General features: G+C 40.0%; 1 long non-coding RNA gene across 2 annotated transcripts in view; it reads left to right on the top strand.

The window, feature by feature from the left end:
- Positions 1-23045, top strand: part of LOC134294335 (uncharacterized) — a 43698-nt gene that overhangs the window by 3100 nt on the left and 17553 nt on the right. For both annotated transcript variants that reach the window (XR_010001269.1, XR_010001271.1), the window contains exon 2: positions 2535-2671. This is a non-coding gene — a long non-coding RNA (uncharacterized LOC134294335). The remainder of the gene's footprint in view (positions 1-2534; positions 2672-23045) is intronic.

Here is a 23045-nt window from a genome sequence, read left to right as displayed (position 1 = left end):
TGACTGTAAATTGTATCAGAAGGTGAGAGATTCATTTCTTGGTCCATATATCAAACGGACAATGCACTGGGAATTGCACAACAGAACAACGTACTTTATGTGCAGTCAAGATCCAAAAATCTATATATATAAAAGAGTGATGGCATCACGGCGACTCACAAAACAACAAAAGTACAATCCCCCCAACCTCAAAATTTGACAACACAACCCATCATCCACGCCTCAAGGTTGATACAACAAAAAGAAAAGAAAAATAAAGTCCTAATTAGAGGGAGAGCAATAATTGTTTTTATCCAATTGCTGCCAGTTTAGAGGGCTAATCTCTGTCCACTTGGTTGCCTAGCAACCAAGGGACAGCCAGGTTTCAGCTAGGGGACAGGCAGATTTAGGCCTCACTTAGACTTCTTCCACAGATTATCTAATTTGCACTGGATTATATGGCAGTGTAGACTCAAGGCCCTTCAACACAGCTATATAACCCATTTATAATCTTATATTATCTGCTTTGCACTGGATTATCTTGATTCCACACTGCCATATAATCCACTTCAGTGTGCATTTTATACACCTGTGAAGAAGGAGCCTCAGATAATATAAGATTAGAAATATACAGTAGAGTCTCACTTATCCAACGTAAACAGGCCGGCAGGATAAGTGAATATGTTGGATAATAAGAAGGAATTCAGGAAAAGTCAATTAAACATCAAATTAGGTAATCGCTATACAAATTAAGCACCAAAACATCATATTATACAACAAATTTGACAGAAAAAGTAGTTCCATGCGCAGTAATGCTATGTAGTATTTACAGTAGAGTCTCACTTATCCAACACTCACTTATCCAACGTTCTGGATTATCCAACGCATTTTTGTAGTCAATGCTTTCAATATATCGTGCTATTTTGGTGCTAAATTCATAAATACAGTAATTACTATATAGCATTACTGTGTACTGAACTACTTTTTCTGACAAATTTGTTGTCTAACATGATGTTTTGGTGCTTAATTTGTAAAATCATAACTTAATTTGATGTTTAATAGGGTTATCCTTAATTCCTCATTATCCAACATATTCGCTTATCCAACGTTCTGCCGGCCCATTTATGTTGGATAAGTGAGACTCTACTGTACTGTATTTACAAATTTACCACTAAAATATCACAATGAATTTAAAACACTGACTACAAAAACATTGATTATGAAAAGGCAGACTGAGTTGGATAATCCAGAACATTATATAAGTGAATGTTGGATAAGTGAGATTCTTCTTTAATATGAAATAAGTACTGGGATAGAATAATGCAGAACAATATAATCTCTAAAACCAGGACAGTAAATAAACAGGGGAATTCCACACAGGAAACAATCAGGGCCAGCTAACACCTCCCAACAAAGTATTCCCATCATCAAAGTCTAGCAAATCCTGTTTTCTCAGGGCCACAGACAGTAGAAGCACATAAAATATCGCAAACAATACCACTCTGAAAACAAGGGAATTCCAGACAGGAAACAATCAGGGCCAGCTAACACCTCCCAACAAAGTATTCCCATCATCAAAGTCTGGAAAATCCTCTGTTTTCTCAGGGCCACAGACAGTAGAAGCACATAAAATATCGCAAACAACACCACTCTGAAAACAAGGGAATTCAAGACAGGAAACAATCAGGGCCAGCTAACACCTCCCAACAAAAAATTCACTCAGGGAGGAAACAGCCAGGCTTTAAAGCTGCAAGGCCATTACATCCTAATCATTTTTCCTAATTGCAGCATTCATACTTGCCTCCAACAAACAAAAAAAACCAATCAGAAATATTGTATATTCACAACCTTTAGGAAATAATATCCCCTGATGGCGCAGCGTGTTAAAGCGCTGAGCTGCGGAACTTCTGGACCGAAAGGCCACAGGTTTGAATTGGGGGAGCGGAGAGAGCCCCCACTGTTAGCCCCAGCTTCTGCCAACCCAGAAGTTCGAAAACATGCAAATGTGAGTGCATCAATAGGTACTGCTCCGGCGGGAAGGTAACGCCGCTCCATGTAGTCATCCCACATGACCTTGGAGGAGTCTACGGACAACGCCGGCTCTTCGGCTTAGAAATGGAGATGAGCACCAACCTCCAGAGTCAGACACGACTGGACTTAATGTCTGGGGAAAACCTTTACCCTTGACCTTAACTACCACCAATTCCTCAATACTTTATTTCCCATACCACCAGACTTCGCCACAGCAACGCGTGGCCGGGCACAGCTAGTAACATATAAAACGGCTCTGTACTTGAGCAAAACAATACGATTGAGATCCACATATGTGGGGCTGATTGGGGTAAACTGTAGGGGTGACAATGACATATGATGTACACACTCAGTTTTATTATATTTATTTATTGTATGGTTACAAGTGTTTTATTTAATATTTGTATAGAATGTAACCAGGACTTTTCGAGTCTGGTTGTTTGGCTTGGTACTTTGATATGGCCTAAGGGCTAATAAATAAAATGTTCTTCACTACTCACATTTGCTTGTTTTCAAACTGCTAGGTTGGCTGAAGCTGGGGCTAACAGCAGGAGCTCACTCCTCTTCCCGGATTCGAACCTCCGACCTTTCGGTCCGCAAGTTCAGCAGCTCAGCGCTTTAACGCACCTCCACCGGGTTCAAACCACCCCAAATTTTTCAGGTAAAAAAAACTGGTTTCCTCATGAGTTTTCCTGGTTAACCAAGTCCCCCTGGTGGGCTGTAGCCAAGAGGGGGTAGAGATCCACCCACCCCACCCCCGAAAGTTTTCAGTTTTTTTTTAAAAAAAACAAACCTGTTTTACTCATGAATTTTAACTGGTTAACCAAAGCCCCATGAGTGTCCATTGAAATTTATCTGTCTTGAGTGTCCACTGAAGTTTATCGATGGAACCTGGTTTCTAAATTATTATGCATTATGGAACTACCCTGTTTCCCCAAAAATAAGACATCCCCTGAAAATAAGACCTAGTAGAGGTATTGCTGAATGGCTAAATATAAGGCCTCCCATGAAAGTAACACCTTGCAAAGGTTGTGTTCGGAAGCATGCCCGCTTGGTAAATGTATGTACCATAGATTGTTGTACATAGAAATAATGGTAGTAACAAGAAATTCTTGATAGGATTCACAGTTTGTCTAGTTATGCTGGTTTGCGTTGACAACTACTTTATAGTGTGTGTGTGTGTGTGTGTGTGTGTGTGTGTGTGTGTGTGTGTGTATATATATATATATATATATATATATATATATATATTTGTTCAACAATAAATGTGAATTCTTCATGGAAAAATAAGACATCCCTGAAAATAAGACCTAGTGCATCTTTGGGAGCAAAAATTAATGTAAGACACTGTCTTGTTTTCGAGGAAACACAGTACTCTTCATGATTCACTATTAAAAAGTTTAAACACCCCCCCCCCCCAAATTTCTGGCTATGGTCCTGTCCCCCTGCTAAGTATATGAGAAGCAAAAATTAGAGCCCCCCCCCCCCCCCAGAACTGCACACACGCACTATCTCAACCAAATTTGGATTATTCACACTGTCATTACCTTACTTCTACCTTACTTACTTACTTACTTACTTGGGCAATCCCTCGTAGCTTGAGGATGATGGTCCTCTAGGTATAGTGTCTTGGTGGTGGATGCATAGGTGTCTGTGGAGACCTATTCTTGACCCGCATGTTCTTCCACAGAGAAGGCATCGGTTTCCAGATGGAAGGCAGTCCCATTTAGAGTTGGCTCGAAATGTCTTTCTCTTGGTACATTTCTCTCTTAAACCTTCCACTTGTGCCTCTTCGAATTCTGCAGCACTGCTGGTCACAGCTGACCTCCAACTATAGTGTTCAAAGGCCAGGGCTTCCCAGTTTTGAAGGTTGGCTTTGAGCCCATCTTTAAATCTCTTTTCCTGTCCACTAACATTACGTTTCCCATTCTTGAGTTGGGAGTACAGTAACTGCTTTGGGAGACAGTGATCAGGTATTCGCACAACGTAGCCAGTCCAGCGGAGTTGATGGTGTAGGGTTCACAGTTCTCTCCAGATGTAGATGAACTACATCTCCACTAAATCAGTCAATTCCTCCCAGATCTCCCAGTATGTTAGTCATGGGGGTTCTGTGTGTGGGAAGTTTGGCCCTATTCTATCATTGGTGGGATTCAGAATGCTTTTTGATTGTAAGTGAACCATAAATCCCAGCATCTACAACTCCCAAATGTCTATTTTCCCCCAAACTCCACCAGTGTTCACATTTGGGCATATTGAGTATTTGTGCCACGTTTGGTCCACATCTATCATTCTTTTGAGTCCACAGTGCTCTCTGAATGTAGGTGAACTACAACTCCAAAACTCAAAGTCAATGCCCACCAAACCCTTCCAGTATTTTATGTTGGTCATGGGAGTTCTGTGTGCTAAGCTTGGTTCAATTCCATCATTGGTGGAGTTCAGAATGCTCTTTGATTTTAGGTGAACTATAAATCCCAGCAACTACAACTCCCAAATGACAAAATCAACCCCCCCCCCAGTTAATGAAAATATGTCCTGCATTTCAGATATTTACATTACAATTCATAACAGTAGCAATATCACAGTTATGAAGTAGCAATAAAAATAATATTATTGTTGGGAGTCTCCACAACATGAGGAACTATATTAAAGGGTCATGGCATTGGGAAGGTTGAGAACCACTGGAATCCAAGTCCTGCCAAAGAAACCATGGAACAGGAGCAAAGAGAAGAAGCCGTGTTATTGTTAGACCTTATTTATTTATTTATTTGCTATACTTATTCCCTGCCCTTCTCACCCCCAAGGGGGACTCAGGGCGGCTTACAAACTAAGGCAATAATTCAATGCCAGATTCAGACAATAGCAATAGTATAAAACACTACTTCGCGGTTCACTTTTCACGGATTTGCTGTTTTGCAGTTTTGCAATAAACTCTAAAAGAATATTATAAATCATAACAATTACAATTTACAGCCTAAGGAAGGGAGGAAGGAGAAGCCAAAGGGAGAGAAAAGGAGCCCAAGCGGCAATGGGAGGAGAAGAAGGCAATTTATCAACACACAATTGGTTGATAAAGATTTAAAATAGTGTATAACTGCTAAAATAATGTATAAATATTAAAATAAATATAATGTCCCTACTTCGCGGATTTTCACTTATTGTGGGTGGTCCTGGAACATAACCCCTGTGATAAGTGAGGGAACACTGTACATATCAATTAAAATAGTCTTTCCAATGATTAAAACATATCAAAAGTATCAGAAGTCTAGCACCAACTGAGCTTTGTAAACATTGAAACAATTGCTTCACCGTTCTTCCTTCATACTTATTGGTCATATTAATCTCCAAAGGCTTGCTTATATAGCCAAGTCTTAAGATTCTTCCTGAAGCTTAAGCCTGGGGGGACTGTTCTCATGTCACTTGGGAGGGATTTCCACAGCCACAGGGTCACCACCAAGAAGGCCCTGTCTCTCATCCCTGCCAACCGCGCCTGTGATGGGGGCGGGACCAAAAGCAGGGCTTCCCCTGTAGATCTTAACACTCGGCCTAGCTCATTGAGAGAGATAGGTTCGGAGAAGTAAGCTGGGCCGGAACCATTTAGGGATGTATAGGTTAAAGCCAGTACTTTGAATTGTGCTCAGAAGCAAATTGGCAGTTGTGGAGCTGCATTACTGATGTTCCAAGAATACATTGCTCTGAATTTTGCAAGACCTAGTCAGACCCTCATGGAGATCATTTCACCAGTCCAAATTCAGTTTAGCCAGCAATTGCCAAAGAAACATGTTCTCCTGCAACAGTTAATTTACAGGAGGTAACTGCAGCTATCATGTCCAACTCGGAAGTCTCCCTTATTGGCCTTAACAAAGCTACCTTCAGCACTGAATCAGCTTGCAATATAAGCCTACCCTTGTTGAACTGGAAGGAACAAGCACTGTCCTTGCAAGTATGAACAAAGGAGAGTGATTCTCTGCTCTTGAGGGCGGAACTTTATTGCCATTGCAGCGATCATGGGATAAGTTTGCACAAAGAGCTTATTTTCAATTAAATTGGGATAAAAGGCTTGCCTTTTCACCCTCCTAAGCAATAGGTTGCATTTTAAAAATGAGAACTGTTTTTAGTGAATCAAATCCATAGAGAACTTTGCTGGGTACCGTAGACTTCTACTCAGAAATGAACAGCCAGCTGTTATAAAAAGGACTCTGGTTATAAGAAAATGTAACTTTCCCAAACTCTGGGTAAGGGTGATACTGGAAGTTCAACATTCAGTGTCAGCTTTGGGTTCCACAGTTTGAGAACCGAGGTTCACCTTGGATTTAAGTTCCAAATAGTAGTTTATAAAGTAAACCTAATGCACATTTAAAATTAAGGTACAGTGGACATCTGAATGGATTCAGAATGGGAATTCAACTGCTAATTTAATACAAAACTCTATCCCTAGTCCTCCACTCATCCATATTTGTGACCATTGGCTACAATTGAAAACCCACAGAAATCCACACTGCCTTGAATAGCACTGATCTACAACATTCTTTTTTGACATTTGAATCTTGAGGAAATCACTGGATTTCTGAGCCCCTCATCTCAAATGTAAACAGGTGCTCTGACCAGGGTAGTTAATTGTGCATTTTTGGGAGAAATATTTTTTAATTGTTTCCCAATCAACTATGGAAGGAAGAAGATTGTGATTAGAAGAAATACTTCATGGGCAAACAACTAACATGGATATCTAGGTCTTAATACTGACATGGCACAAGGGAAGAAAACAAAAATACTGGCACGATACAAAGTAAAACATGAATGTGGGAATTAGCGGAGGAGGCCAGTGAAGTAAAGGCAGTGCCAAGCAAAAATTGACCTTTAGAGAGCCACATTTGGAGCTGAAAAAAAAATCACTGATCATGTTCTAATAAATACACAGAAGTACATATGCAAGGTTTCAGAAGCAGTATAAGAAATACATTTGTTGTACTTTTGAAGTCTGCTTTAGTAAGAGGTCAGTGTTGCTCCCCCCCCCCCCCCCAAAGAGTAGGGTACAGTCCTTTTCACAACGTTGAAGTCATTTTTCAAAATCCTACAGTTGCCATTTGCCTGGCTAAAATGTACACCCAGTTTAAAACTGTCTTTTTGTCTATCACCTTTCACCAAGGGCACCTGAGATGATGTTGCTGTTGTTGTGTGTCTTCTTATCATTTCTGGCTTATGGAAAATCCTAAGATAAATCTATTCTGGGGTTTTCTTAGCAAGATTTATTCAAAAGAGGTTTTCCCTTGCCCTTTTCTAAAGCTGAGGGCATGTGACTTGCCCAAGCTCACTCTGGGTTTCCATGATTGAGCAGGGAGATGATGTGCTACAGATAAATAAAATAAACTAAAAATATTTCTTTAAAAAAAATCAAAAATAGCAAAAAAAAAAAAAAAAAGTAAAAGAATTCCAGGTGATGTGGACAACAGTGTCCTAGCTAACTGCCAGAAGCTTTGAGGAGGTGGCGCCAACACAACTTCCTTTGGCAGGGATTTCCAGGATTCTCTGGGACTGCTATAGAAAAATCCCTGTTGCATGTACAAATCATCTGTCTCAACTTGATGTGATGGTGGGAGCTCAAATTTTGGGCAGACCAAAAGAGGAGATAGTATTTCAAATATCCCCGCCCCAGGCAGTTTAGGACATTGTAGGTCTAAGCCTTGAAATAACAGCAGCAACATTTTTATCATGCCCTTTTCGCCAAAGAGCAGAACATGAACATGAACAATCAGGAATAAATACTCTAAAACATAAGATTACAAATTGAGTTAGGAGGAAAATTGGAAGCCAGGTAAGTTCTTGCAAGATGAGATGCACACGTGACAGCAGTCTGCCTGCCATATTTTGACTAGCTTGAGCTTGCAAACACTTTTCAAGGGTGACCCCACATTGCTATAATCTAAGAACACTTCCTCTTGCTATGTACATTGACATACTTGCATATTTCAACACAAAAAAGGCCAAAATCACTTTGGAGAAAATGTGAAGAAAGGCTTTAGACCTGCAATTCGGGCACCTCCAAGTATTGATATGTGGGAAATAAAGAACTGCATGCACACAATGAGTTTTCACTTCTTTAACTGACAATAATTTTCTCCTGGTTGCAGATGGGGCTTATGTATATTTTGGATTTTCTCCCAGTTGGGACTATGGCACTGCTCCATTATCATGTGATGAAAGAGCGAATCCAATGTGTCCTATGCTGCTGGGAAATTATAAGTAATGGAATGAGCAGGACAGGTTCACTCATGAGACAGGAAGTTTCCCATTAGTTGTATTTATGCTTCATGCTTAATTGAGTATTTAAGCCAGCCTGACATAAAACAGTCCTGTAGTACAGTAGAGTCTCACTTATCCATGCTTCACTTATCCAAGGTTCTGTATTATCCAAGGCAGCCTGCCTTTTAGTAGTCATTGTTTTTGTAATAAATGTTGCAATGTTTTGGTGCTAAATTCGTAAATACAGTAATTACTACATAACATTACTGTGTATTGAACTGCTTTTTCTGTCAATTTCTTGTAAAACATGATGTTTTGGTGCTTAATTTGTAAAATCATAATGTAATGTTATGTTTAATGGGCTTTTGTCTTAATCCCTCCTTATTATCCAAGATTTTCACTTATCCAATGTTCTGCCGGCCTGGATAAGTGAGACTCTACTGTATATAATTCTGCTCAGTGCTGCTGGAGGATTTTGACAACAGTATTGCTAGTATTCACCAATGTAGCCAGCACAGTAACAGAAATTGCAAATTTGTGTCAACTTCTGGGCATTGTAGTTAAGGCCATGGTAGATGCATATGTTTTTAAAGTGCCACAATAATTTATTATCACTGCCTGAAACAACAATGGTAATCCCTCTGGCAAGCTTGTATAGTGAACCCTTCATATCTATGGATTCCACCATCCATGACTTGAAAATCTTTTTTAAAATCCCTTTTTTATTGTGCCAGAAACAAATTGAGAACATACTGCAAGTTTCTTCTGGTATAAGAGAATCAGCCATCTACAAAGACATTGCCCAGGGGACACCTGGATGTATTACAATCCTGCTGGGAGGCTTCTCTCATGTCCCTGCATTGGAAGCTAGGGCTGACAGATGGGAGCTCATCCTGTCTCACGGATTCAAATCACCAACCCCTTCAGGTCAGGAGTTCAGCCAGCACAAGGGTTTAACCCATTGCGCCACCATGGCCCTGAAGCAAACCTTAATTTTATATCGGACACCATTTTACTATGCCATTGTATATAATGGGACTTGATTATCCATGGATTTTCGTATCAAAACCAAACACCAGTAGATACCAATGATGCCCTGTATTAATTCTCATTACTTCCAGTACTCTTCATACTTTTTTTAAATCAGGTCAGAAGCAACTTGAGAACATACTGAAAGTCGCTTCTGGTCTGAGAGAATTGGCCGTCTACAGAGATGTTGTCCAGGGGATGTCTGGATGTGTTGCTGGGAGGCTTCTCTCATGTCCCTGCATGGGAAGCTAGGGCTGACAGATGGGAACTCACCCGCCTCACGGATTCGAACCTGCTACGTTCAGGTCAGCAACTCAACCTTCAGGTCAGCAGTTCAGCTGGCACAAAGGTTTAACCCATTGTGCCATATATAAAACATACTGAATTGATTTATAGCGATTTGTTAATGGAAGTCCCCCTAATTCAACCATATGGGGCAGGAGGAGGATATTAGATCAATGTATCAATGTATAATATATGATCAATGTATAAATATAAAATTATTGGGAGGAGTTCCTGGATCACTTTAATGTGCTTATTGTAGGACTGCCCTTGAAAAGTGTTTGGAAGCTGCAGGTAAATTCAAAATGCAGCAGCCAGGCTGATATCAAGTGTGTATTTCAGAGATGGCACAAAACCGGTCTTATGAGAATTGCATTGGCTTCCAATTTGCGTCACAGCTCAGTTCAAGGTGGTAGTTTTGACCTACAAAGTCCTAGACCACACAGGACCAGGTTATCTAAAAGACTGTTTTTTTGTAAAATAAAAAATGTCTGGTAACTGCAACAGCTTAGCTGGGTGTGTCCCACAAAGAACAAGAGATCGAAATGTTGATACTCAGGCACCTGTGAGCTTAAATAAAAGGGAGCACCAGTGTGAAAATCATTTCTCACCTGAAAATTAAAAGAAAGGGTAAGAATTTAAAAGTGAAAACAGATAAAGGCATTAGGTCCTCGTGCTGAACTTTCCTTGATTTATTCCACACAATGGAATATTCCAGTGCACATGGATCTTAGCTAAAGACCAGACTGAAAAATCAACAAACGACACAAAAATCAACAAACGGTATAAAACCCATTGTTTGCCAATTTCCTTTTATTATGAAACTCAGATTGTGTGCTTCACGCAGAGCATGTAAATTGAACAAAGGCTTACTTGTCCAGATATATATTGTGCCTCACCTTTGATGCGAGATTTGGCACTGTTAGGATCTCTTTAAAATACATGGACAACAAGTCTTTTACATTTAAAACATTATGTTGCTTTTTATGCCTTATATTATTTCTAATTTATGGTGAACCTATCATGGGGTTATAGTCTATTGCAAAGTTTCTTAAACTTTTTCCATGCACAACCCCTTTCTGCCTAAGAATTTTTTTCATGATCCCAGCATATAAAATGGATATAAAAACCAAACAGCATTTCCGAGTCTTGATTTTCCTTTTTGTGTAGTACAGCCGAAACATTTTCTGCAGAGTCCATTGTAAACACTGCATGTTGTTGCTAACAGATTCATGTAAATATCTAGGGTTTTTTTTCTATATCATGAGCAACTTCAGAAACTACAAGTCGCTTCTGGTGTGAGAGAATTGGCCACCTGCAAGGACGTTGCCCGGCGACGCCCAGATGTTTGATGTTTTACCATCCTGTTGGAGGCTTCTCTCTTGTCCCCGCATGGGGAGTTAGAGCTGACAGAAGGGAGCTCACCCCACTCCCTCGATTTGAACTGCCAACCTATCGGTCAGCAGTCCTACCGGCACAAGGGTTTAACCCATTGCGCCACCGGGGGCTCCGAATATCTAGGTGGTATTCAAAAATCTTTTACTGTTGCCAGATTTTTCATGACCAAAACATTGATCTAGGGGACCCGATTTGGAATTGGGACCCACAGTTTAAAAAGAAGAAGTGGTCTAATGGGTCAAAATTAGCAATAAGTAGATTAAACACAAGTCCAGTATAAAGCCAGCTTGAATCATTGTGTTTATCAAATGAAAAGCAATCATGTAATACAGTGGTGATATTAGATATAGAAAGCAAACAAGCATTAGAACTTCACAAGGCATTCTTGTTTTTGGAAATATTCCTAAGGGTGCATTTACATTGTAGAATGAATGCAGTTTGGCAACATTTTATCTCCTATTACTCAATGCTATGGAATTCTGGGAGATGTAGTTTTACAGGATTTTTAGCTTTCTTTGACACACACACACACACACACACAAAAAGCTCCCAGGATTTCGTAGCTTTGAGCCATGAGAGTTAAAGTGGTAGCAAACTGCATTCATTCTACAGTGTAGATCCAGTCTAATTCAAATTCAGATTTAGTGATCTTCATAAGAAAATAAAAGTCTGATCTTTTAGGATTGACTTCTGTTACTACTGTTTATGGTTTGTGAATAAACCTACTGAGCATGTTGGTGTACATTAATTCCTAATTGGATTATTTCACTGCAATAGGTAGAGCAATTTTTGAAGCAATATGCTTAAAGGTAAATGTAAAGGTTTTCCCGTCATTAAGTCTAGTCGTGTTCAATTCTGGGGGTTGGTGTTCTTCCCCATTTCTAAGCCAAAGAGCCTATGCTGTCCATAGACACCTCCAAGGTCATGTGGCCAGCATGACTGCTTAGAGTGCCATTACCTTCCCATTGGAGCGGTACCTATTGATCTACTCACATTTGCATGTTTTTGAACTGTTAGGTTGGCAGAAGTTGGGGTTAACAATGGGAGCTCACCCCACTCTCCGGATTTGAACCACCAACCTTTCAGTCTGCAAGTTCAGCAGCTCAGCAGTTTAACATGTTGTGCCACCGGGGGCTCCTTTAACTAAGCAACATGCTTAGTTTATGAATAATGGTTTTCAGCAATGTCAGTGATGTTTGGTTTAAGTGTATAATTAAAACACACTCATAGCCTTATGGAGAAGTCATTTTATAAAAATATTTGTAACAGTATAGAGAAAATAACACATACATCCCTTGTCTTTTTAAAGGCTCATCGTTGTTCAAGGCACATCTGGTGCAAGCATAAAATAGGGCCTTCCCAGTGGCTGCTCCTCCCCTCTGGAACTCCCTTCCTACGAAAATCAATCTGGTTTCTTCCTTTCTGTCTTTCTGTTAACACCCCCACCCCAATTCTGATGCTTTGGAGACAGGTTTCCAAGTACTTGTAATAGTGTACTGCTTTACTGAATTATTAAATGATGTGTTTAATCATTTAGACGACAGCATTGTCAAAACAACTTTTTGTATATTTGTACTATATGTTACTACTTATATTTAATGATCCCCTCAATTTGCAGTTCAAAACAAGGACAAAGAGAAAAACAATAAAAATAATAGGTGAGATATTTGACCTACATTTTGGTAAAATTTTAATGCAACGGTACAGCATAAATGTTAATCCAGGACACAATTATCAGAATTAAATAAACACAAATATATGCATAATTTACAGTTGGTCCTTCACATTTGCGGGTTTGATTTCTGCAGGATTAGTTATTCACAGATTTGATTAAGATGTTATGTCTAGGAATCTCTGATCCTCCAGTACAATGTTATGGTCAACTTCCAACAGAAGTTAATCATAAGGCAGTGGTTCTCAACCTGGTAAACTGCCTTGGATTTCTGGGAGTTGTAGGCCAGAACACCTGGAGACCCACAGGTTGAAAACCACTGTCATAAGTTCATGCTGGAAGACCTAGACATTCCTAGAAAGAGGTTTTCTCAGATAAAAAAAACAATGTTTTTATTCACCAATTTTCACTTTCACAGGTCTGCATTGCCCTTCATCATAGCAAATGTGAAGGCTGACTTCCTTGCTCCCTCTCTTCCTCTTCCTCCCTCCCTCCCTTCCTTCCTTCTTTCCTATATTTCCAGATTATTAGTTGAGATGAAGTACTGTATAATTTTTTGGCTATCTTTCCTGTTTCTGGTTATATCATATTTAGTTACCCTCCGAAAGATGAAGCCATCAATCACTTACTCCAGAGTACTAGCCCACAGCATCTATCTTGGCCACCTGTACTTAATGTACTTCTTGGCATTTTATAGTTCATTGTGGTGAGCAGTAAAAAATGTTTGTGGTTTATCTAATTCAGCTCTGTGGCAGCATAATGTGAAAGTACCAGGGACAGCTTTCCATGGTGTATATATGAATCAAGAATTAATCAAATTTCAGAAGAGCTACCTTCTTATTTATTTATTTATTTACAGTATTTATATTCCACCCTTCTCACCCTGAAGGGGACTGAGGGCGGATCATAGAATGCATATACGGCAAACATTCAGTGCCGATTATAACAATGGCAAGACAGACAGCAGATAGAGGTATATGTAGACTTTCCCATCTTTCGGCATCTTTGGAGGCTGTGCTCAGTTCTGGCCACTGAGGGGTGCTGTCGCTCCATCTCCCTGCTGAAGAGCCTTCTTTGTTTGCAAACTTCCTCCTTTTTCTGATCAAAACGCCAAACCTAAATACCTCCCCACTTTAATGCGGTTCCTGTTTACCTACTCACATTTGTTTTCAAAGTGCTAGGTAGGCAGAAGCTGGGCTAAAGGTCAGGAGCTTACCCTGACCTGGGCTTTGAACTCTCATCCTTCATTTGGCAAGATTTATTGCAGTTTGATGATGAACCTACTGTGCTAAAGCCTATTGCAGAAAAAACAGCCACAAGTCCCATGGTACCTTACAGATGAATAGTGTGTGCCTCTGTGTAGATTTTATTTTTATTTCTTTTTGCCCTGCTTATCCTGTTGCCTTTCCTACCTTCTTTGTGCTTTAAAGGTTAAAACAATGGACTTTGGGATAATATTGTGCAAGGTGGGTGTGGGCTATGAAAGAGAAGGGTGTTTTCTTGTTAGGTTCTAGTTATGACTCACCTGGCTAATTAGATTAAAATTTAAAGGTGTTTTTCTTCCATTAATAAAAGATAAATGGACAGCATTATAATTTTGCTATTCCACCATAGTGATGAAAGAAACCTAGAACAATTAGTTGTGCTCTTTCGGGATCTCCTCCTCCCATATAGCTTTACATTATTATTATTTCAAAGAGCTTATGCAGCATTCCATTTAGTCATTGGCTTCTATCATGTTTGCCTCCCAGTATCTCTCTCAGTTGAACATGTAGAGGCAGGCACACATCACGGAAGTATTGCTATGAGCTTGTTGTTGGGAGATTTTTTTCCTGTAGAGTGCTTTCTTCATTTTATTAAGCCATCCAGTTGTAATCCCTCTAATTTATTCATCTTTAAAAATGCTGCATAGTAGTGGCGGCACATGTACTTATTATTTTGCATACTCTTACTTAAGGTGCACTTTGCAAAAGTGATGAAATGAACCAGCAAAACAAGGGTTCGATTTCAGTTTCCTCCCCATGGCTACTAACCTCTTCCATGAGCAATTCCTGAAGTGACGGCTCGTGCAGGGATGCAGGAATGTCTCCTCCCCCATGTCAATGGTTATTTAGTGGTGAGGCATCTTTACATGGCACATCACTGCAAACATATTGTACAATTGAGGCATCTGCTGCTACAGAGAGTTATTGACTCCAAGTAATGGCTGCCTGCAGATATCCATCCTATATTTTCACTATTTGCAGTGTTATAGTCCAGTATTGCTCACTACTAGAGATCAGTGGAATGTTTGAGCTGCAGCCCAGTTTGCCTTTGCCATCATCATTCTGTCAAAATGTTATTCCCCCATGAGGTTAGCTAGATAGAGCTGTAAAGTGTGAACAGCCTTTTTCTCATTAGCTTCATCATATCATGGGTTTAGCAGGTTCCTGACGCTAATAGAAAATAGGGAATGGGAAGATGGATCTTCAGAAGTTTGCAAATGCCACAGTCCGTCATCCTTGCCTATGTTGGTTGGGGTTGACCTCACCTAGAATACTTTGTTCAGTTCTGGGCACCACAGTTCAAGGAGAATATTGACAAACTGGAATGTGTGACAGAATTGCAGGGAGATCAAAATGGCAAATGGTCTGGAAACTATGCCCCAAGATAAGGTTAGGGAGAAGAAAAGAATAGGACATGATGCCCATGTTTAAATATTTGCAGATATCATTTTGAAGATGGAGCAGACTACGACATGGAGCAATGGATTCAAACTACAGAAATCATAGAATATAAGAGTGGGAAAAGACTTCATGGGCTGTCTAGTAGGCTTGTGCAATTCGGCTGGAGAGCGATCCGTTTTTGGTATCTGAATTTTGTTGGTTACCCAGATCCGTTTTCAGAAGCTTCCCGAATATCAGCTAATGAAAAAATCTGGTTTTGGCTAGGCAGCCGAAAGATCCAGGAAGATCTGGCCAATTGGCAACAATGGGGAACTTACAAGGCTCTCCTTTCCGTTCCTGGGATCCTTTCCTTTCTTCCTTTCAAGGAAGCCTGGGTTTGAGGAACCGGGTTAAAGAATCACCCTTCCTGGGACCCTTTTCTTTCTTCCTTTCAAAAGAGCCTGGGTTTATGGAATGGGGTTAAGGAAGCATCCTTCCGTCTCTAGAACCAGGATGCAACTGAGAGCAATGGAAGCACTCACCCCATTAAATAAACACAGTTTGCGTAAGAAATGTCATGCGGTTCTTTTATTCTGATTGGCCCAAAAGGCAGGGCTCACAGGGAAACCTCATCTGAGCCTCTTTGCGCACTGTGTGATGCGGAATAGGAGAGGAGCTGTGACTGGTTGCCGCATGGCTCGTTTCGGCCAAAAAAAAAAAACCATGGCAGCTGAGCCCTTGCTGTTATGGCCAGCCGAACAAGCCAGACAAATCAGATTGGCTGAAGAAAACTGACCAAATCGAATCCGTGCACAAGCCTACTGTCTAGTCCATCCCCCCACAGTTGGTCATCCAGCCTCTGTTTAAAAACCTTCAAGGAAGGAACCTCCTCCTCACTCTGAGGTACAGAGTTCCACTATTGAACAGCTCTACTACTCAGTTCTTCCTAATGTTCAGGTGAAGTCTCCCTCCCTGTAATTTCAGCCCATTGCTTGAAGTCCTAATCTCCAGTGCAGCATAAAATGACCCTGCTCCCTCTTCCTTATGACATCCTTTCACATATTTATACATGGTTATCATGTCTCCTCATAACCTTCTCTTCTTTTTAACTTGTTTTATGTATTTGTATAACTGTGCTTGAATTCGTTTGTGATTTTATACTGTTTGTTGCTTGTCATTTTACTGTTTTGTTTTATATTTTAACTTGTTTACACTTTGTCTTTTCTGGGCTTGGCCCCATGTTAGCTGTCCCGAGTCCCTTCAGGGAGATGGTGGCGGGATACAAAAATATAGTATTATTATTATTTTATTACGACACAGCAAACAAGATAGATATGCTGGATTTCGTTTCACAAAATCACAAGGCGAACACTTCCCAAGTGTCTAGGACCATGTGATGTATTTTCGGATGATGCGTGCAGATCCCAGTAGGGTGGCTTTTTTTAAGTTGGCAGATCGTAATTTTGTCAATGTCTATTGTTTCCAAATGCCAGCTGAGATCTTTTGGCACGTTGTTGTTGTTGTTGTTGTTGTTGTTGTTAAACAGACCCAGCTCTTTAAGCTGCTCCTCATAGAGCACGATGTCCAAACTTTTAATCCCTTTAGTCTCCCTCCTCTGGAAAAAGAGGTTCTATGTTGTCAGGACCCAGGCTACAGAGCACCAATAACCATGCGCAGAGACCAGATTCTAACTAATATCTTTATTAAGGAAATATATAAAGTCAATAAAAACAAGTGTAGAATATAGTTCAGAAGTAGACCTTTCAGGAAAGGTCAAATATAGTCCAGGGAAATAATGTCCAATAGGTGATATTAAAGTCCAAAGTTATAATCCAATAACCGAAACACACACTTCGCCAAGCAAAGTGTGGGGAGAAGACAAGGTCCTTAGCTCCATAGAAACTTGGCAATTAGACTGGAAAGCAAACTTGATACTTGGCTAGAACAAGACTTGAAATAAGGCAACAAGAGTAAACAAGATCCGTGGCAAACGCGGGACAAGGCAAGGCTGGAAACTTGATCCGGGAAACAGGGAACTGGAGTACGAAGTCTACACACGATCTCACTCCTCCAGCTGACGAATTGACTCCGCAAGGATTTTCTTGCGGGTAAACACCTATATAGGATCTTGTTTTCCCGCCAAGGAACACTTTCCCTGGGGAACAAGAAATGAAACCCATACTGTGTCCAGATGCATGACTCCTTAAGATTTCCCAAGGGAAACAGACTTAATCAGCTAATTGTCTGGCAGCAATCCTGGCGCTTCTGCGATTCGCCTCCCTAGCGCCTCTATCTCGATTATAATAATCCCGGCGAGAAAATGGGGGAGATTTCTGCTCAAGGCTTGTTTGGCTGACTTCTTGTGGGCAAACATCTTGCAGGTGCAAGGGCTCCAAATCTGGCAGAAACGGTGGGAAACCCAAGTTTTCCTCTTCATCTGCCACAATAGTACTAGGAATGGGACTACATGGCCCATGAGTCATCACATATGTAAATATTAAGTAACAATTAGTCCTGACATTAAGAACTGTTTGATGGTGGAAGCTCTTGTCTCAGAATGTGGTGGACTCTCCACTTTGAAGGTTTAAAGCAGAGGTTGGATGGCCATTTATCAGGAGTGCATTCCTGTTTGGCAGAATGGGGTTGGACTGGATGGCTCTTGTGATATCTTCCAGCTTTATGATTATATGATAGCAGGCTTAAGCCTCCCCAAGGACTCAAGTCGCCCACCTTTGAACAAATCAGGGCCTTCTCAGCTGTGCCCCCCCCCCCCCCCGGCTCTGGAACTCCCTCCCGAGAGAAATTAAACTAGCCCCCCACCCTGGCCACATTCTGTAAACATGTGAAAACCTGGCTATTTAAATGTGTGTTTGATTAAATTGGCATAAATTGACTACTATCCCTTACCTCCACTGCACTTCTTCCAGTTCATTCAGTAGAGGTTTATAAGATATTTACACAGACAACATTTGCCTTGCCCCCAGTGGAATATGTTCACTGCGCCTGACTATTAGCTATTAGTTTTGAGTATGTACAATATGTTATGATTTCATGTTTATATGTTTTACATGTATTTATGTGATTGTATTTTATGGTGTATTGCTGGGCTTGGTCCCCATGTGAGTCGCCCCAAGTCCCTTTGGGGAGATGGGGTGGGATATAAGAATAAAGTAGTAGTCGTAGTTGTTGTTGTTGTTATTATTATTATTATTATTATTTCCAAAGCTTTGGCAAATATCATGAAATATATCATGCTATTTTTAGTGGCAGAGTACCATCGAAAGTTACTTTAACGTTCAGGTCCACATGTTTTAAGACTGAGGTGCTATTAACATAGTCTCCTCCCTGGTACTATTCCTTTCACTTTTTAAATAAACATTGCATGAAATCCCATGAAAATGGAAACAATGGATACCTTGGAGACATTTATGTGTTTTGGCAGTTATCTTGTCAGGACATGGTCAGGTTTAGTGTAATGAATTCCATGATGATTAATAGGGGTTTGTTAACCACAAAATGATAACTGCTGTTACTATGGATTACGTTTAGGTCTAAGCATGGGTTTCAAAAAATATTTGGGTGAAGTTATGAAAAGTGCTAACCTGATGAACATCAAAAGCTTTATCTAATCATAGCTGGTGAGTGATTTATAAATCAGTTAAGGATATGCCCTGAAGCAATCAACTATGGAAACAATTATCTTTTAAAACAGCGTTGGATGTGTTTCAAAAGATTAATTTGGGTAGTAAAATGTAGTAAATGTTTGAACATAAATTGTGGTCATATCCTGATTTGAAAGATAAACTTTTCTAAGGATCTTAGTTCTATATCAGAGGTGTCAAACTCATTTTCACTGAGGACCACATCAGCCTTATGGTTGCCTTTAAAGAGCCATTTTTAATTTAAGACTGTATAAATGTAATGATGTTGCCTTGGTATTGAAAGCGTTGTGGGCCACACAAAATGACATAGGGGATGGATTCAGTCCACAGGCTTTGTGCTTGACACATGTGTTCTATATGAAGCTAAACCAAGTTTTCTATGTTGGATAACTGCCACAGACACAGGTAGAAAAAAAGATCATTTATTGCTGTCATTTATTTCCTAGTGAGTACTTTAGAGAAAAATAGCAGCAACAAATGATTTCCCTATGAGCTACACAATGCCTAACTTATTACACACCAGTTTTGTTCCATGTTCCCTGACACTATTCCAGTTCTAATGTCACACCCTATTTTCAGGAACAATTTCTGGTACCTGGTGCAAATTACTCCTCGAAACTTACTTATTCTTCTGAAACAAACCTAGATTGTTAATTGCTATCCTTCCTTAGCATTTCACAGGGCAATATACATCATTTGTGCCTTTATATCAGGAGTAAAGAATATCTGACACTTCTACAGGTCCCCCAATTACTGTATTCTTCCAGTTAATTTCTCGGATTCATTTCCAACCCCTGCCTCAGGTTCTTTAGCATGCAACAGACATTCTATTCTTCTGGACACTTTCACATATGTGTTTTCATGAGCCAATGTCAGTGACATATTCCTTGATGAATTGCACTGTTACCCCATCTTTGCAGCTCTACCAGTTATGGATATGGCACACACCCTGATTATGACTTGGTGTTGTGGCCATAACCAAATCATGAACATGCGTAAACTGTCGGTGCATGCTGATTTATCATTCCCCTTCATATACGAAGGAACAAAAACTGTAAAATAGAACCACAACTGTCTAGTGTCAACGACACACAATTCTTCTTTTACCAGCTCCTACCACTCATACATTAGAAGTGTCTTCCCTTCCTTTTCAGATAGCAATGTATTGCTATTTTGCTATAGAAAGATGGATAAAGAAATGAGAGAAAACAATTAAAACAATCAAATAACAGCCAGTTACTCTACTATAAGGTCACCTGGGAGTAAGTGGTACTGCATTCAATGGGATTTACTTCTCAATAGACTTGTTGTCAAAAGCCAACCAACCTTACATGGCATCCCATTGAAGGACTCATAAATTCTGGCTTTGTTGGACTGGAGGATTATCAGCCAGGTAGATTGTTGATTGCATCGTAGATCAAGAAATGTGAAGATCTATTACAAGTAATCAACTGAACACTGTGATCCTATACACGAGTAACCAGAATGCAAACTCTATATAGGAAATATGCTTCAACTTTGCATGGATATAGAAAACCATGGAAAATGGCAAATCCTATCAAAATGAAGGACCAGTAGCCAAATAATGCCATAAACTCACACTGAAGGACTTAGAAAATGGCTAGAGGGGACATATTTTGTTGCCTGTGGATAAATTAAATGATGAATACTGTTTCTGCGAATACAGAAGTTGCACTATACATCTTAATTAGGAAAATATGTCTGAGCATAGGATTGCAGCTGATTTTTTTTCCTTCATACTTCTGGTCTAAGAAAAGAGAAATGCAACAAAAAATCTTGAACACAACAATTCCATCTCAATGACATTGCTGTATCAACAGAAGTAGGCATCTGAGAGACTGTTATTCAAGTTGATAGAAAACACAGTGGGCCATGCACAACTGTTGCTGCTTTCTCAAAATCTAACATGGAATCACTACAAAACACTAGAATCCTAGAATCACAGAGAGACCTCATGGGCCATCCAGTCCAATCCCCTGCCAAGAAGCAAGAAATCACATTCAAAGTACCCCAATAGATGGCCATCCACTGAAGGAAATCATCACTATTTTCCTCATATCCCCACTGAGTCCCTCACACACACTAGCAATAAGAAATTGCACAAGGAAAATGTCTTCTACTGAGTATGAGACATTTGGTCTATCAAACATCGGGCATACCCTCCAACTGTCTGATTTGGTAGGAGCAGTCCCAACTAATCCCATGCCTGGAAACCTAAGCAAAAATCCCCACTCAGGGCCCTTCTACACATAGCTTAAAAATCCAGAAGTAACCGGGTTAATGGGGGGGGGGGGGGCTAAATGACATTTAGCCAAAGTACTGGTGGACTGCTGAAAAGTACATGTTAAAAAGCATGGGAAATAAACAAGACAAATTCCAACTTTTAGCACAATACCACTGTTACGATGTCATAGGCAGCACTGAAACTTGGTGGGATAATGTACATCACTGGAATGTAGCCATTGAGGGCTATAACGTCTTTCACAGAAACAGAACAAAGGGGAGAGGAGGAGTAGCCATATATGTCAAAACATTTACATTGCAGAAGAGATGCAAGACTGCAATCTGGGAAACCAGCTTGAAAACATCTGGATAAGAATCAAGGGAATCGGGACTCAATAAGATCTCGTACTTCCCTCCCCCATGTAGAAACTCTTTCTTTTAAACTTTATAATATTAAAGAGTGCTTGCATTAACAATTGGGGGAAGAGAGAGATTCAATGGAAGTTTTTTCTTTTAATTCACTCTGTTATGCACTGGACCTCATATGCACACATGCAAATCTTCTTGTATTTATATTAAGATAGTCACATGTGCGCATATGAGGTCCAGCTCATAACAGAGTGATTTTTTATTTTTTATTTAAAAACAAAAACAAAAAACTTCTGCCCGATGTCCCCCATTCACCCTCCTTCTTGATCTGCTACAAAGGAATGGTGTTAGGACAGCAGGGGAGCATTTCCCAGGACTGACAGGTCTGTGTGGGGACCTGCTGTCAGGTCCTGGGATTTTTTGCCCCAGATTTGAAACATGCATTTTGGCACTACCTGGAAGTGCCCTCAGTTATGGAATCCCATTGGGGGATCTTGGGGAAATCACACTTTGGAAAGCAATAGCAAGCTACTTCAGAATAAATTTGCAACTCTGGAGATTGTAGTCTGAATCTTTGTTCAACCAGGGAAATCCACTGGGTGTGATGCCTATTACTATACAAACTGAATTTCTGGCAAGGATTTGCCTTAAGTGGTTACAGACTAGCCAGTGTGCTGAATAGGAGTACTCCTAAAGAGAGGCCTTATTCTCAGTGCCAAATTGATAAGATGTGCTCTTCCTAGATTAGAGCAAAATGTGAGCTGGTTGGGGATATCACAACAAAGATACTTTATGCCTTTCCCCATCTCAGGGGAAAAGAGAGAGGAAGAGAGAGACTTTTTGAATCACTATTGCTTTTATTTGAATTCATTCATGTTGACTTGTAAATAATTCAACATAGCCACCATTCCCAAGTTTCAGTTGTCTCAGGCAATGAATAAAATAAAATAAAATAAAACGGAAGCTGGGGGGAAGGGGGAATCTGCAGGCAAGGCAATAAATTTGGCAGCTAATTCACTCATGCCTAGACTCAACAGGGGATCACTAGACTGAATACCAGGCATTCACCACAGGGCATTCATTGCCAAGCTTTAGAACGTGTGTTCCAGGCACTTCACAAGAAGTCTATTTTGAACCCATTTTCAAGTAAGAATGGTCATGGGTGTCTACAGGCAGGAAAGGAAGAAGAGGTTTTTTCTAATTATGTGGTTTCCAGTCGCAAACCCCAACTTTCAAATTCATTTATTTTAGTGGACAGTCACACCTCTGAATGCATGGATTCTGCATTATTAATCAAAAATTCAGAAAGTAAACCTTTATTTTGGTACACTTCATTACACCATATATACAGTAGAGTCTCACTTATCCAACATAAACAGGCCAGCAGAATGTTGGATAAGCGAATATGTTGGATAATAAGGAGACATTAAGGAAAAGCTATTAAATATCAAATTAGGTTATGATTTTACAAATTAAGCATCAAAACATCATGTTATA

Source organism: Anolis carolinensis, chromosome 1, assembly GCF_035594765.1.
Source record: "Anolis carolinensis isolate JA03-04 chromosome 1, rAnoCar3.1.pri, whole genome shotgun sequence".
Classification (NCBI taxonomy): Eukaryota; Metazoa; Chordata; class Lepidosauria; order Squamata; family Dactyloidae; genus Anolis; species Anolis carolinensis.
The sequence above is the reverse complement of the archived record's forward strand: the minus strand, read 5'-3'. Positions and strand labels throughout refer to the sequence as shown.